This window comes from Lipotes vexillifer, unplaced genomic scaffold, assembly GCF_000442215.2.
Source record: "Lipotes vexillifer unplaced genomic scaffold, Lipotes_vexillifer_v1.1 scaffold564, whole genome shotgun sequence".
NCBI classification, from domain to species: domain Eukaryota; kingdom Metazoa; phylum Chordata; class Mammalia; order Artiodactyla; family Lipotidae; genus Lipotes; species Lipotes vexillifer.
The window spans coordinates 1,746,976-1,755,403 of NW_006787829.1; positions in this window are offsets into that span (position 1 = coordinate 1,746,976).

Genomic DNA, 8,428 nt, shown 5'->3' on the forward strand with positions numbered 1-8,428 from the left:
TCCTGGACAAAAATCATATTGATGACACTATCATTGACTGCTGAGAAATTATATTTAGAAGGAAATTTTGTTTATACTTAGATGTCTAGAATAGACGGAATAATTTTATATTGTAAATATTCAAATTATATTACGGACCCAGATCAGCATGTTTTGAAAGATGCTCATTTTGAAGTTTGAAAAGTTATACAGGTCTCAGCTTTAAAAGAAAATGTTTTTTAAGCTCCAACTCACAGTTTAAAATATTATGGAGAAGGTTTAGGCACCATTAGCCTGTCGTGGGCTTAACCACTTCCCCTCTTTTCAGAAACCACAAGAGAGAAGAGCATCCTGGGCTGCTTTCCCAGGATGCTGCTTTCTCGCTTCAGATGCGGAGAATCACGAGCCCACGGTCCCCTCCCACGGCACAGGGAAATACGCACTTTCCTCCCTCCAAGTTCATGAACACTGTCTACCACTTTTTTCTGGGTAAAGTGCTCACATATTAATGTGATTATCATGAACAACCAGTGGGTATTAAAAAGTCACATGCTGGGGCTTCCCTGGTGGCGCAGTGGTTAAGAATCCGCCTGCCGATGCAGGGGACACGGGTTCAAGCCCTGGTCCGGGAAGATCCCACAAGCCGCAGAGCAACTAAGGCCATGTGCCACAACTACTGAGCCTGCGCTCTAGAGCCCATGAGCCACAACTACAGAGCCCGCGAGCCACAACTGCTGAAGCCTGCGCGCCTAGAGCCCGTGCTCCACAACAAGAGAAGCCACCGCAATGAGAAGCCCACACACCGCAACGAAGAGTGGCCCCCACTCGCCGCAACTAGAGAAAGCCCGCACACAGCAACGTAGACCCAACGTAGCCAAAAATACATAAATAAAATTAAAAAGTCACATGCTGTTTCATACAGGTAGCCTGAGATCACCATCTCAGTAGGTGCCAAAAAATGATTTTTCTAGAAGCCCTCTTTGCAGTGTTTTGTGTTTTTTGTTTGTTCTGTTTTGTTTTGTTTTTTGTCTCTGCGTGGCTATGCAGGATCTTATTTCCCCTACCAGGGATCAAACCTGTACCCCCTGCACTGGAAGCACAGAGTCCTAACCACTGGATCTCCAGGGAATTCCCAGCAGTGTGTTTCTATGTGTCTCTTCTTACGCGTCTCACCACCACAGTGCAAGGCTGAGAAAAATAAAAAGTTCTCTCCCATGCACTGGATATAGCTTAAGCTATTAACTCACACTCCCACTTAAGTCAGGGACAAGAATGCCCCACATCAAGGATAACTAATAACACTTCTTTTCTTCAACCTTGTATCAGGCACCTAACCAATGCAGTTAAAGAGAGGAAAAGAAGTAAGTGGTATAAAAAGTGGAAAGTTAGAGATAAAAATTCTACAAAATTCCTTATTTGTAGGAAATGTCTCACCATTAAAAATGCAAGCAAAACTACTAAAGAGTTCAGCTATAGCTTTAGAATAAACAAGTAATAACCAAGTGTAAAATTTATTAGGAAAAAAAGGCCCCAAAAGTGGTAGCATACACTGCAAGATGCAAAGGAATAAATCTTTAAAAGTATGGGCAAGACTTTTATGGAGGAAACAATAAACGTCATTGAAGGACATACACAAGAAGGTTTTGAATAATAGAGACATATGCCCTGTCCTTAGATAGAAAGACTCATAAATATATCAGACTTGATCTAAAAAAAAGAAACTCCAATTTTTAAAAATCAACAGGGTTTTTCTCATAATTAAACATACATATTTTAAAATCCATAAAGAGTTCAGTATCTTGTAATAACCTATAATGGAAAAAATCTGGATCACTTTGCTGTACACCTGAAAATAAGACAATATTGTAAATCAACTATCGTTCAATTAAAAAAAAAAATAGAAGAGCAAAGAGCCAAGATAATGAAGACATTTCTTTTTTTGTTTTGTTTTGTTTTTTTGTGGTACGTGGGCCTCTCACTGTCGTGGCCTCTCCGGTTGCGGAGCACAGGCTCCGGACACGCAGGCTCAGGGGCCATGGCTCACGGGCCCAGCCGCTCCGCAGCACGTGGGATCTTCCCGGACCAGGGCACGAACCCGTGTCCCCTGCATCGGCAGGCGGACTCTCAACCACTGCACCAGCAGGGAAGCCCAATGAAGACATTTCTGAAGAAAAGCTGTAGGAAGGGTGAGACTTGCCTATCTGATAACAGAAACTGTTACAAAACCATGGCCAATTAGATGGAGGGACTAGGCAAGCAGCCCAGGGCTTCGGGGAGCCTGGACACACACTGGTCTTTTCAGTAAGTATGAAACAATTGATCCCCCATATGGAAGATATTATACCCATCACTCTCATCATACACAGAAATAATTCAAGGTCTATTAAAAACCTAGGTATGGAAAGCAAATGCATTAAAACATTTAAAAGAAATATCAGAGCAAGATGCTATGACTCGGGTGGGAAAGGATTTCCTACACAAGATTTACTGAAAAGACCAAATCATAAAGATTAGGCTCCAGGGATTCCTTGGCCTGTAGCTGCTTTTCTCCCACATCTGCCTCAAACTCCATCAGCCTTCTCTCTCTCTCTTATAAAGACACTCGCCACTGGACTTAGGACCTGCTGGATAATCCAGAGTCATCACTTCTCCACATCTTTAATTTAATTGCATTGGTAAAGACCCTTTTCCCAAATAAAGCTACATTCACAGGTTCCAGGGGTTAAGATGTGGACATATCTTTTGGAGGCCACCATCCAACCCCCTGCAAATATTATCAATAATCCACAGATACATACCTCAGTAACAAAATGATTTAAACAAAAAACACTCATGGGAATAAGAAACACCACACCCTTCTCTGGGAATGTAAAGGGAAAGGTGGGGATAGGAGAGGGAGACCTTACAGAGGGGCTCAAGTGTGTCTGTAATTGTCCTCATTTTAAACCATCTGAAGTAGATGTGGCCAAACGTTGAGCTTCGATAGGGATCAGTGGCCATGCTGGCGTGGGTCATCTTTTTCCCTGTACTTTTCTGTAATTATGAAATATTTCATAAATTTTAAAAATTAAACAATGCAAAGATGTTCTGTTCCTTGGCTCTCTCAGGAACTTGGAGGAGTTACTTTTGACGAGCCCTGGCCCAGCCTTGTCTACCACCTGTTCATTAAGAATCTCTTACACGTTCACGATCCCTCTCAGCCCTTGGCAAGCTTGGAGTCAGAACTCTTTCACACTTACCTAACCCACCTCTCAAAACTTAGGGTCTTTCCTCCCTACCATTTTGTTCATTTTAGATGCTTTGTTTCTCACTAAGGACATTTCTGCTCTGATAATGACAATATGCTCTCCAAATATCAGAGACTAATCAAAACCGTCAAAACTGAACTGTACAAGCAAAAACTGCAAATAAACAAGGCTTCCTCGTGATGTTTTTGTGCTTCTGCCAAATAACTTAATCTCCCAACACTTTAAATTGCATTTTAACTTTTACAAAATGAGTGCTCTGGCCTTCTTTGAGAACGTGCCTGCCTCTCACCACTTTGTTGGTCTGAGAGTTATTTCCCTTGGCGTGACCTGACAGTAACCGAATCACTGGCACAATCTCTCTTAAGCACTGTTTTTTCCCCAGATACCCTTTCTATGGCATCACCCCAGCCGAAACTGAGGGGTAAGGTGATTATCCTGGCCACTGCCACCTCCAAAATGGAGTCACTCTTCTTTCTCTACCCATAGAAAATCAAGACTGTTCACTGAGATGTAATTTTTGACCTTTCAAAAATGCAGCGGCTGAAGGAAAGCTATGATAATTAATCTTTTTTGTTTGTTTGTTTTTGTTTTTGCGGTACCATTGTGGCCTCTCCCGTTGCGGAGCACAGGCTCCGGACGCGCAGGCTCAGCGGCCACAGCTCACAGGCCCAGCCACTCCGCGGCATGTGGGATCCTCCCAGACCGGGGCACGAACCCGTGTCCCCTGCATTGGCAGGCGGACTCTCAACCACTGTGCCACCCGGGAAGCCCGGCAATAAACTTTTAAAGAATGAATTGGCACATTGTCAAAATGTGGGCCTACACTTGGAGTAGTAAAAAGTATGTCCCTGTAATGTACTAAAAATCTGAAGTGCTTACCTGAGAACACCCTTCAGTGAAAGATATTTGTTTGGGCTTTTACATGGGTATCAATGACCAGTTGTCTACGATTTGGGGAAAATATTATCCTACAAGAAAGAAAATCCCCAGAGCAACAGCTCCACCTTTAAACCAATGACAAACTGAAGTTTCTCTGTGAAGGATGCATACTGCAAATTTAGAGTAGGGCTTGCAGCGACCTCAACTGAGAGTTCTCTACAACATTTTAACAAAACATTTTTTTTTCTGATTACAAAGTAATACATTTTTTCTGATACAAAGTAGTACTGCAGAAAATGCAGATAATAAAATATCCAAAAATAATATAAATCAAGGGTAACATCACCACCTGGAGAGAACCACAATTAAATTTAGCCATTTTGTATAACATTTCAGACTCTTCTGCTGTGTGTGTGCATGTGTGTTTGTATATGTATTTTATATTTTTAACTCATTCGTCAGTGTACACAATACAAAACTAGACATTTTTCACTTAACAATGTTGTGTTCATTTCCTATTGTTGCTGTGACAAATTACCACAAACTTGGTAACTAAAAACACACAAATTTAATATATTAACAGTTCTGGAGGTCAGAAGCTCAACGTGGGTCTCATTGGTCTGAAATCAAGCTATCAGCAGAGTCCTGGACCACTTCCATGTCCCAAACCAGCAGTGGTCCATTGAGTCTCTCTCACATAGCATCCCTCTACTTTGGACTTTCCTGCCTCCTTCTTTCACCTATAGAGGCCTTTGTGAGTACCCTGGGCCCACTCAGATGATCCAAGATCATCTTCCCCTCCCATGTTTCAACTGATTAGTCACTTTAGTTTCATCTGCAACCTTAATTCCCTTTACCCGGCAGCACAATATATTCACAGGTCCCAGGGCAGCTGTGGATACCTTTTGGGGTGGGGTGGGGCCCATCATCTGCCTCCCACAAATCTATTCTGAGCCTCCTTCTAGTCTTTGAATATTCCTCTATGTGTACTTTCCTTTTTAATCACTACAGTGCATCTTACTGTATGGATGGATACAACGTAAGTCATTGTACTGTTTTGCTACCATAAAGATATTTAAGTTGCTATCATTTGCCATTCCTGGGCGGTAAAAATGATGAGAGTTATAGTTTTAAATACTACTGTATATGTATTTATATATTTCTGGGAGGGCAATGAATGAGTTTCACATCAGCTCCACTTCTACCGCTGGCGTGAGCCAAGGTTCCCTGATGCCCTCACAGACCCTGGCCATTATCTTGCCTTTCTAATCTCCGCCATATTGGTAAGTGGGAAGTTACTTTCCATTTTTATTTGCCTTTCCTTGTCTTCTACTGAGAGTGAACACGTTTACATACTTATGTTGTCCACCCAAGGTTCCTCACGTGTGACTGCGTGACTGTGATGAGCAGACTCTTAAGTCGGCCGTGATATCGGCGACCTTGACGCTGAGACTTGGTGGGTGGTCCCTTTGCTCGTACTGAAACCCTTGGACTTGACTCTCCTTCTACCTCCTACTCACGACATCCTTAAGTCCCCACACTGCTCCTGCTCTGCAGCATCCTGAGATGCACCCTCTGGATGTGACACAATTTCTGTGCCCATGGTCACTGGGGCAGTGAGCACACTTGTTCAGGGTGGGGTGGGGAGGTTGCTGGAGCAGTTCCAATGGACTCTTGAGCACTGTCCCCTCTCAAGATGGCTCTTCCTCTTGTGTCACGTGAACTCTGCATCCTTAGGCCTTCTACTAGCATGTTGCTGCATGACCCTCCTTGACATGTGTGACAAAATGAACTGTTAGGACTGTCATTCTAAACTGATGAGAGAGCTCCTATCGCCTGAAGTCTGGATTTCTTGGAACTCTCATCCAGCACATTATACCCAACACTTATTGTAAAGGCTGTTCTTATGTGTATATAAACCATTATTATTTAACACCCTTTGTTTATTGTTCTTGTATGCCTTCCAGAAAAAAAAAACTCATTTCCTATGCAGTGAGCTGTGCTGCGTGAATGTGACACAGACCAGTGTAACCAACACTGAGAGAGCATCTTCAGGGGCTCTGTTTTTTAATTTAGGCACAGTTGGTACATCCATGGCATTTCTCTAGATTTCAGATTCTCTCATCTCTTTCTCTCCACTTGCATTCATTTAAAGGGAGGGGGATACAGAAATGCAAAGAAAATCAGGAACAAAAACACAGTGAGTCTCCTCATTTGGAACACAAACGAGGTGTTAAAATAAATGAAAGAATACCGTGCAAAATTCCAGAAAAACTTCAATAATGTCTGGCTGAATTTGAACAAATATCAAAAAGACGCCGAAACTCTTACATCTCAACGAGGGGCAAGCATTTCGCTGTAAGTCAGGAGCTGGAGAAAGTTGGGCTGCAGCCAGGGATGGGGGACGGGGGATGGGGGATAGTCTGGGTCCCCACCCCTCGGCGCTGATGACAGATTGAAATTACAGTGGAGTAATCCTGGTTCAGGCACGAAAAGTGGAGCTGGGTGGCCATTGAGGACGGGCTCATAGACACCTTTCTGCACTGCTGAGAACTTGAATTTTCTGAACCAGAACACAACCTCCCAAGGACACCGCCAGCTGTTTTAGATCAACACCCACCAGCTGCAACCGTGTGGCCTCAAGATCCCCCCTTGCAACCATGTAACCCTTTCAGACCCCAACCCCCCTTGCTTGGAAAGCATCCTCATTTCTTGCCAGCTCCAGTGATAATTCTTTACAAACAGCTTATATAAGTAACGGTGGCCTTGCGGGTTTTGCCTTTATATATTCCTCCATTTATTTTGTGATCCAACAGAACACAATTCAGATGCTTCTTGAGCCTGTGCTTCCCGGGCTGCAGTCCGAACACACCCCAAATATAAACGCCTCTTTCTCTCAATCAGGTCTTCCTTTTTGAAACTGTTAGTTAACAGCATCATCGAGGTTTATTCGGCCCTGAATTGTGATGAATCCTGTTTCTCTGGTTTAGAGGTTTTGTTTTAGAAGCCACCCCACATCTGACCATTCTTATAAACAGCTTTCAAAAGCTGAAGTAGGCACGGCCTGCCCCGAATTTGTGTTTGTGGATATCCCACCAATATCTGAGTGTCGCCTAATGCTGATTTTCATAGTTTCCCTGAAAGAACGTATTCTGACAGGCCAGATATGAACTCCAACAGGCCCCTCCGTGCATCACAGGGGCAGAGCTCAGCGGCCGTGTCATCACCCCCCATACATACTCCCGGGTCCTTATCTTACAAAAGACTGAGAATGACTTCCTACCAGACTGCTTCCAGAATTAAATAAGTCAATACACATGCAGCGCTTAGAGGAGTGAGCAGTAAATATTAGTTTAGCTAATGGTGGGAACGCGTGATAAAGACTCTTGAATATTTGATCTGTCTGTTTAAAAAAAAAACGCCACGATTAAAATCAGCCGTTTCTCATGTAATTCACCACAGGCAAGAGAGTTTCACTTTGACTTTCCGACGTCACCCACATACCTGAGCTACCTTCAAGATAAAGGTTCTGAAGGTGAAATATTTCCTCTATCTACTTACCTCTGGCCATAAGCACATATGTGAAACCTTCTGAGGCAGAATTCAGGAAATGGTCTAAATCTGTGATCTCAACCCGATTTATAAAATGGTTGATTTGAATAAATTATTGAGATGATTTCACAAATTCATTGTTCAGATTAGCATTTAACAGAGTGGCCTTTTTGATCCAATCTCATGATTTTTCCTCATGGTACCTTCCATCAACTCCTTCTAGACAACATTTACTCAATACTGAATCTGCATTCTTAGTCCTACCTGCTGGATTGAGGTGGGCATTAACCCAATAACATCCTTTAAGTGAAAAGCAGGATATTTTCATGATCCTGTTTCATTTTCATTGTCTCAATATTTTCATTCTCATTATCATATTTTCATGATCTCAATACATACAACATTCCATTGTAAGGGCACCAAAATCCAATCAAACATCTACTCATCAGAGGAGAAGCATCTTCTTACAACACAGATGCCATTTCTAGGCACTTGGTCCACATCTGCATCCTCTTCTGTAAATCAGAAACACTCTTCCGTTATCGGGCACTTCACCGAGACAACCATTTCTGAATTTTATATATATATATATATATATATATATATTTGTGTGTGTGTGTGTGTTGTGGTACGCGGGCCTCTCACTGTTGTGGCCTCTCCCGTTGCGGAGCACAGGCTCCGGACGCGCAGGCTCAGCGACCATGGCTCACGGCCCCAGCCGCTCCACGGCATGTGGGATCTTCCCAGACAGGGGCATGAACCTTTGTCCC